We start from the raw sequence: 8,662 nt of genomic DNA, 5'->3' as shown, positions 1-8,662 counted from the left end.
TGATATATTTCAAATGTTTATTTTCTTTTAATTTTGATGATTATAACTGACAACTAAAGAAAATCCCAAATTCAGTATCTCAGAAAATTAGAATATAACTTAAGACCAATACAAAGAAAGGATTTTTAGAAATCTTGGCCAACTAAAAAGTAAATGAAAAGTATGAGCATGTACAGCACTCAATACTTAATTGTGGCTCCTTTTGCCTGAATTACTGCAGCAATGCGGCGTGGCATGGAGTCGATCAGTCTGTGGCCTTTGCTCAGGTGTTATGAGAGCCCAGGTTGCTCTGATAGTGGCCTTCAGCTCTTCTGCATTCTTGGGTCTGGCATATCTCATCTTCCTCTTCCCAATACCCCATAGATTTTCTATGGGGTTAAGGTCAGGCGAGTTTGCTGGCCAATTAAGAACAGGGATACCATGGTCCTTAAACCAGGTGCTGGAAGCTTTGGCACTGTGTGCAGGTGCCAAGTCCTGTTGGAAAATGAAATCTGCATCTCCATAAAGTTGGTCAGCAGCAGGAAGCATGAAGTGCTCTAAAACTTCCTGGTATACGGCTGCATTGACCTTGGACCTCAGAAAACACAGAGGACCAACACCAGCGGATGACATGGCACCGCAAACCATCACTGACTGTGGAAACTTTACACTGGACCTCAAGCAACGTGGATTGTGTGCCTCTCCTCTCTTCCTCCAGACTCTGGGACCCTGATTTCCAAAGGAAATGCTAAATTTACTTTCATCAGAGCACATAACTTTGGACTACTCAGCAGCAGTCCAGTCCTTTTTGAACGAGACGCTTCTGACGCTGTTTGTTGTTCAAGAGTGGCTTGACACAAGGAATGCGACAGCTGAAGCCCATGTCTTGCATATGTCTGTGTGTAGTGGTTCTTGAAGCAGTGACTCCAGCTGCAGTCCACTCTTTGTGAATCTCACCCACATTTTTGAATGGGTTTTGTTTCACAATCCTCTCCAGGGTGCGGTTATCCCTATTGCTTGTACACTTTTTTCTATCACATCTTTTCCTTCCCTTCGCCTCTCTATTAATGTGGTTGGACACAGAGCTCTGTGAACAGCCAGCCTCTTTTGCAATGACCTTTTTGTGTCTTGCCCTCCTTGTGCAAGGTGTCAATTCAGCAGTCTTCCCCATGATTGTGTAGCCTACAGAACTAGACTGAGAGACCATTTAAAGGCTTTGCAGGTGTTTTGAGAGTGTGGCACCAGGTGTCTTCAATATTTAACCTTTTCACAATATTCTAATTTTATGAGATACTGAATTTGGGATTTTCCTTAGTTGTCAGTTATAAACATCAAAATTAAAAGAAATAAACATTTGAAATTATACCAGTCTGTGTGTAATGAATAAATATAATATACAAGTTTTCACTTTTTGAATAAAATTAGTGAATTAAATCAACTTTTTGATGATATTCTAATTTTATGACCAGCACCTGTATGCTGTAAAATGAGGATACTGTCAAAATAATGTCATAAATAGATTTTCTTTATCAATTAACTTCTATTGTGTCAGTTTACATTTCCAAACATTCATTTTTGCCATTAATTGAAGTAGTCCGGTGAGATTTTTGTTTGCATAAGGAGTCTGACAGCAGCCAGTGCTCCACACAGAGATGTGATCTCATCATCCAGTCTGTCTAGAATGACCTGAAGAAACAGAACAAACTGAGACAGACTCAACTGAACTGTGGCAAAGTCTCCAAAATACTTCAAGAAACCTACCTGCAAAGCTACAGTACTGTTAAAAAGTTTTAGGCACTGTATACAGGTGCTGGTTATATAATTAGAATATCATCAAAAAGTTGATTTATTTCATTAACTCCATTCAAAAAGTGAAACTTGTATATTATATTCATTCATTACACGAAGACTGACATATTTCAAATGTTTATTTCTTTTAATTTTGATGATTATAACTGACAACTAAGGAAAATCCCAAATTCAGTATCTCAGAAAATTAGAATATAACTTAAGACCAATACAAAGAAAGGATTTTTAGAAATCTTGGCCAACTGAAAAGTAAATGAAAAGTATGAGCATGTACAGCACTCAATACTTAATTGCGGCTCCTTTTGCCTGAATTACTGCAGCAATGCAGCATGGCATGGAGTCGATCAGTCTGTGGCCTTTGCTCAGGTGTTATGAGAGCCCAGGTTGCTCTGATAGTGGCCTTCAGCTCTTCTGCATTGTTGGGTCTGGCACATCGCATCTTCCTCTTCCCAATACCCCATAGATTTTCTATGGGGTTAAGGTCAGGCGAGTTTGCTGGCCAATTAAGAACAGGGATACCATGGTCCTTAAACCAGGTACTGGAAGCTTTGGCACTGTGTGCAGGTGCCAAGTCCTGTTGGAAAATTAAATCTACATCTCCATAAAGTTGATCAGCATCAGGAAGCATGAAGTGCTCTAAAACTTCCTGGTATACGGCTGCGTTGACCTTGGACCTCAGAAAACACAGTGGACCAACACCAGCGGATGACATGGCACCGCAAACCATCACTGACTGTGGAAACTTTACACTGGACCTCAAGAAATGTGGATTATGTGCCTCTCCTCTCTTCCTCCAGACTCTGGGACCCTGATTTCCAAAGGAAATGCTAAATTTACTTTCATCAGAGAACATAACTTTGGACTACTCAGCAGCAGTCCAGTCCTTTTTGAACGAGATGCTTCTGACGCTGTTTGTTGTTCAAGAGTGGCTTGACACAAGAAATGCGACAGCTGAAGCCCATGTCTTGCATATGTCTGTGTGTAGTGGTTCTTGAAGCAGTGACTCCAGCTGCAGTCCACTCTTTGTGAATCTTACCCACATTTTTGAATGGGTTTTGTTTCACAATCCTCTCCAGGGTGCGGTTATTCCTATTGCTTGTACACTCACATCTTTTCCTTCCCTTCGCCTCTCTATTAATGTGGTTGGTCACAGAGCTCTGTGAACAGCCAGCCTCTTTTGCAATGACCTTTTTGTGTCTTGCCCTCCTTGTGCAAGGTGTCAATTCAGCAGTCTTCCCCATGATTGTGTAGCCTAAAGAACTAGACTGAGAGACCATTTAAAGGCCTTTGCAGGTGTTTTGAGAGTGTGGCAACAGGTGTCTTCAATATTGAACCTTTTCACAATATTCTAATTTTATGAGATACTGAATTTGGGATTTTCCTTAGTTGTCAGTTATAAACATCAAAATTAAAAGAAATAAACATTTGAAATATACCAGTCTGTGTGTAATGAATAAATATAATATACAAGTTTCACTTTTTGAATGGAATTAGTGAATTAAATCAACTTTTTGATGATATTCTAATTTTATGACCAGCACCTGTATGCTGTAAAATGAGGATACTGTCAAAATAATGTCATAAATAGATTTTCTTTATCAATTAACTTCTATTAACTAAATTAAATCAACATTTTGTGTGGCCATCCTTTGCATTTAAAGCAGCTTTTGTCTTATTGGTGCATAGTTTTTCAGGTAGCTTTGCAGGTAGGTCTCTTGAAGCATCTTTGTGACGTTGCCACAGTTCTTCTGGATTGAGTCTGTCTCAGTTTGTTCTGTTTCTTCATGTCATTCCAGACAGACTGGATGATGATGAGATCAGGGGCCTCATTTATAAAATGTGCGTACAGCTCAGATTTGATTTTAGAGTGTGCGTACGCTAAAATCCACGGCAGCGTTCATATTTATAAAAACGGTCTTTGATGTGGAAAAGTAGACCAGCCACGTCAGGGTCTGAGCAGGCGTACATACTTTTCCTTGTGGCAAAGTCGGAGAACTGCAGCTAATTGAACATCTAAGCTACAATGATTATAAAAGCGGTGTATGTGCAAGCACTGAATTCATCATAAACAACAAAGATGTAGTGTAAGAGATTAATTGTGCAGTGTAGTCAGATTTTTTATTAACGGGAATTTTTGGGAGATTAAACTGACCTTTTTAGTAGCCTAATGTTGAGAGTTCTTTACTCGCTTTCTGTACACGGTTTATTCCATGTTGTTGTTTTTTATTTATTTATTTTACAAGAGAACTTGCAAAGTCTTGATTTACTACTGATGTGTAAAATAGTAAAAAAATAAAATAAATGCATAAACGCATCTCCAACTGTTTTGTCTGTGTAGCCTTTAAGTATAGGCCTATGACGAGGATTAATGGTTTTGTAATATATTCTTTTCAATAACATTATTAACTGTTTTTATTTATAACATCTGCTGCTTTGCTTCTGTGAAAATGAATAGAGACATCAGCCTTATACTCTATATATTTTTGTGTCAGTACATTAACGGCACATTTAAGCAGCATTAGTAAACTATGTAAATATAAAGAAATGCCAAATCATATGCAAGTTTTTTCAGACTGGAGATCGAGTAATCATTTATTTTATTATGATATGAAATTTAAAATTTTTCTTTCAGTAATGTTTTTAAAGTTTTGCAAGAATTTCATGATACTAAACTTTTTATTAGTTGTCATAGCAAGTGATTTTAAAAGCACGGCTCACTTTTTATAAGATGACTGAAAATTTAACTTGAATTCATAGTTTATTTTTACTTTTGGAAACCTGATTGTTTAATAATTACTATTATTGTTATGATTGTTTCTGTTGTTTCTAAAAGTAGTAATTTTGATAATAGTCAATAGAAAAAATATAACCACACACACATTGTTTGTCCACAGAATAATTACACATTATTAAATAAAAAGCGTCCCCGCACGAACCTCTACCTCTGCCAGCAGGACCTCAGTTTCAGACTCAGTAAAGTTTTTTTTTTCTTTTTTGCTCGTCATTCTCAAGCACAGAAATTCAGATATAAGCGTGTTCTCTTTTATATGGTAATGATATTAATTAGGAGGCATTTACAAGGTGGAGATCTGATACTAGTCAGCTGCGCACAATTTCAAAATCATTTGCGATTCATAAATGTTACATCTGGAAGAGAGGTGTACACACCTGTTTTTGTGTGCACGTTAATTTTCTCTGAATCGCACTTACGCACTTTTGAGAAATGATCTTAGAACAAATTTAGTATGGTTTATATGCAACATTTTATGAATGAGGCCCCAGATCTCTGTGTGGAGCACTGGCTGTTGTCAGACTCCTTGTGCAAACAAAAATCTCACTGGATTATTACAATTAATGCAAAAGATATGCACACTACAGCAAAAGATAGAAATAACTGGTTTAAAAATAAAAAACATACACAATCAACGAGCAGATACTCAAATGGATTTGACATTGCTGGACTAGTTTAGAGAGGAGCCACAGGGATTTTCTGGTTTGGGTTACCAGTAAATTGGCACACATGACAAGTTCTAAAAAAATCCAAAAAATTTGTTGCAATCAATCATAGGTTTTCCTCACCCCCAGCCATTCACATACAATTGAAACGAGGTTACGTTCGTAACAGAGTACGTTCCCTTTCGATACTTCACTCATACTGCGTTTGGGGAACGAATTCAACCGCACCGTGCCACGGTAGGGAACGACAAGACTTATCTTGAACACTCTGGGGTCCAGGGGATAAGTGAGAGGGCCGGAGCCGTCGAACCCTTGACGCTACACTGCTAAGAGGGAGCTAATTCCCTGGAGGTGGTATGATGACGGAATCTGATAGAGGCCGTCATATCAAACCGAAAGAACCCGAGCGTGCAAGGTCGGGATGTCCAGGTTATAGAATCTGACAAAAGTGGACTGGCGAGGACCAGCCGGCCGCCTCACACATGTCCTTGATAGAGACACCACTAGACCAGGCCCATGAAGAGGCCATCCCTCTAGTGGAGTGGGCTCTTACTCTTATGGGACACTCAAGGCCCATAGAGGAGTAACATAGAGCGATAGCTTCGACTATCCAATGCGAGAGGCATTGCTTTAAGACCGAAGACCCCTTGGTGCGGCCACCAAACAGACAAAAAGCTGGTCAGATTGTCTGAACGGCTGTGACCGCTCAATGTATATCCTCAAAGCCCGCACTGGGAAGAGTAAATCCAGCTCTCGCTCCACCTTGAGCGTGGAAGGCGTGAGACCCTTGTCTAGACGCTCTTGGAGAAATTACAGTATCGGAGAAACATCTCCCTCAGCAGGGTCTTCGTTTCGTGCTGAGCACTAGTCAACGAAGACTGAACATTTCTGGGCATAGAGGCGTCTTGTAGACGGGGCTCTCGCCTGAGCAATGGTGTGTAGCATGTCCCCGGGGAGGCTCAGAGGCTCCCATCGAGGGACCATACATGCAGAGCCCAGAGTTCTGGCTGTGGATGCCAGATTGTCCTGTTCGCCTGAGAGAGGAGGGTCCCGCCTCAGGGGGATCGGCCATGGGGCTTTCATGGAAAGCCTGAATAGCTCCGAGGAACAAAACTTGGCTCCTCCAGAGTGGGGCCATCAGGAGGACTCTGTGCCTGTCTTCCCTGACTCGTCTGATGACCTGAGGGATCAGAGCGATCGGGGGAAAAGCATAAAGGAGCCTGGGCCAGTCGTGGGCCAGCGCATCTGTGTCCTTCGAAAAATAAGTTGGGCAATGAGAGTTGCTTTCTGAGGCGAAGAGGTCAACCTCTGCCTTCCCGAAAATCTCCCAGATTTTGAGAACCGTCTGGGAATGGAGCATCCACTGGTCCGAGGGGACATTACTTAGCGAAAGCATGTCTGCTCCCAGATTCGTCTTGCCGGGTATGTGCGTCGCCTTGAGCGATCGCAACCTGGGTAATGCCCATTCCAAGAGGTGCTTTGCCAGTGCGCAGAGGCGGCTGGACGAAAGGCCGCCTTGGTGATTTATGTAGGACACCACTGTCATGCTGTCTGATTGGACTAGGACGTGGTGCCCTTTCAGGATCGCCTGAAAGGATTGAAGGGCTCATTCTACTGCCAGCATCTCGAGGCAGTTGATATGGAGATGCGACCACAAGCCGAAGGCTGGTCTGCCATCGCACAAAGCGCCCCAACCCAGGTTGGACGCATCTATTGAGAGCACCGTCCTTCTGGAAACCGCCTGTAGGGGTACTCCATGACTGAACCAAACAGGGTTCATCCAAGGCTCCAGGGCTGCTAGACAGGCCTGGTTGACCCTGATGCGAAAGCATGAGGTGGGACCCGGAGTTTCAGCCAGTATTGCAGGGGCCGCATTCGTAGGAGGCCGAGCTGTAAAACTGGGGAGGTGGAAGCCATCAGCCCTAGCATCCTCTGAAAGAACTTCAGAGGGAAACGGGCCTTGCTCCTGACAGAGGCCGCGAGCTGCTGAAGTACCAGAGCGCGCTCTGGTGATATGACCGCCCTCATATGGACTGAGTCGAAAAACCACTCCCAGGAACGTAATACGTTGGCTGGGGAGCAGTGAGCTCTTGGCAAAATTGACCCTGAGTCCCAAGCACTCTAAGTGGCTCAGGAGCACGGATCTGTGGTTGTCTAGCTCGGAAAGCGCCTCGTTCATGCACTTCGTGAAAGTGCGGGGAGCTAGAGACAGCCCAAAGGGAAGGACTGTATATTGGTAAGCCACACCCTCGAATGCGAATCTCAAGAATCGTCTGTGATGGGGGGCTATCTGGATGTGAAAGTAAGCGTCTTTCAGGTCCAGCAAGAAGAACCAGTCCTCGGGGCAAATCTGCGTGAGGATCTGCTTCAATGTCAACATCCTGAACTTCCATTTCATGAGGGAGAGGTTCAGGAGTCTGAGGTCTAAGATGGGTCTGAGACCATCATCTTTCTTGGGGACAAGGAAATAACGGCTGTTGAACCTCGAACTGCTTTCTGAGGGAGGAACTAGCTCTATGGCTCCCTTCCTTAACAGCGTCATCACTTCGGTGCAGAGGACCTGAGCGTCGTCCGGCTCTACCAAAGTGGGAATCACTAGTGAGTAGCCGTGTTTTATTATCCCCAACACCCACTTGGACATTCCGGGGATGGCCTGCCAAGCCTCGGCCCATGTGACAAGAGGCTGGATAGTGTCAGATGGCAGGCCGCTGACTAGGGGCCTGAACACTGACGAGTTTGGAAGAGGAAAACTGCTCTCTTTTTGAAAATGTAAAATATTTACTGTGTTCGCCATAATAACGGTGCTTTGCATGGACGCAACAACGGTGAGCCCAGGTCGCATAGCAGGCAGGTGAGAGAGCTTCTGGGGTGGTCCGGCCTCAGCGGGACTTTGCCCCTTCCTCTTTCTTTCCCAACAATCAGGATGATTTAGAGGGCGTCGGGTCCAGCACAATCCTTTGCCGGGGACCCTGACGTCTAGGCGGTTTAGCGCGCTTAGCGGGGTGAGTAGAAGGGACAGGCTTGCTCTGGTGCTGAGTCGGCGCAAGTCCTGGGGCGACTCGAGGCAGAGGTGGAGCGCTTGGGCAGGAAGTGTCGCATGGCCTGGGATGACTTGTGTGCCGCAGTGAAGCACTCTGTAAAACCTTCTACAGCTGGCCCAAAGAGACCAGATGGAGAGACTGGGGCGTCGAGAAAGGCCACTTTGTCGCTCTCCTTAATTTCCGTTAGGTTGAGCCAGAGGTGCCAAATCCGTGGCGCTGCGGAGGACACGAAAAGCAGGTTCATCAGGGCTAGACTCATCCAGGGAACGGAGAAGCTTTGCCTGGAACACTTGCAATATGGCCATGGTGTGTAGTGCTGAAGCGGCTTGGCCCGCAGAAGTGTAGGCTCTGTCGGCCATGGCAGAGGTTGTCCTGCA

Source organism: Cyprinus carpio, chromosome B4 (assembly GCF_018340385.1).
Source record: "Cyprinus carpio isolate SPL01 chromosome B4, ASM1834038v1, whole genome shotgun sequence".
Taxonomy (NCBI): Eukaryota; Metazoa; Chordata; class Actinopteri; order Cypriniformes; family Cyprinidae; genus Cyprinus; species Cyprinus carpio.
This window is presented reverse-complemented; position numbering follows the sequence as displayed.